This window comes from Penaeus monodon, chromosome 30 (assembly GCF_015228065.2).
Source record: "Penaeus monodon isolate SGIC_2016 chromosome 30, NSTDA_Pmon_1, whole genome shotgun sequence".
NCBI lineage: Eukaryota > Metazoa > Arthropoda > Malacostraca > Decapoda > Penaeidae > Penaeus > Penaeus monodon.
Genome location: NC_051415.1, coordinates 5,308,651 through 5,309,031, shown reverse-complemented (window position 1 = coordinate 5,309,031; position 381 = coordinate 5,308,651). Strand labels below are relative to the sequence as shown.

The 381-nt window shown below is 27.6% G+C and overlaps 1 protein-coding gene across 1 annotated transcript in view; it reads right to left on the bottom strand.

The window, feature by feature from the left end:
* LOC119592276 (probable medium-chain specific acyl-CoA dehydrogenase 1, mitochondrial) overlaps positions 1 to 381 on the bottom strand; it is a gene marked incomplete in the record, with an annotated part of 18,006 nt that overhangs the window by 7,730 nt on the left and 9,895 nt on the right.

The window sequence follows — 381 nt, the reverse complement described above, 5'->3', positions numbered from 1 at the left end:
CACGTCCTTCGAACATATGGAAAAGAAAACTTAACAGATAATGATGCTTTTCATTGATTCTTTTAATTGAAATGATGCTTTTAATTGATTCTTTTAATTTAAATGATGCTTTTAATTATATTTTTTTCCCCTTTTTTTTCTTTTGTTTAACAAAAATAGGAATGTAAGAACAAGAACTGAAAAACAGCCGTGATAAGTTTCCCCATATTAATGTGTTTCTTACAAAACGTCTGAGTACCAAGTTATCTATCTATCAAGTTATCTATTAGCTGATTTATTTATCTACTTATCTATCTGCTAACTTATTTATCTACTAATTTATCAATTCCCCAAATCTCGGAATAAAATGAGGTTGTTACATCAACTTATCTATCAGCTAAC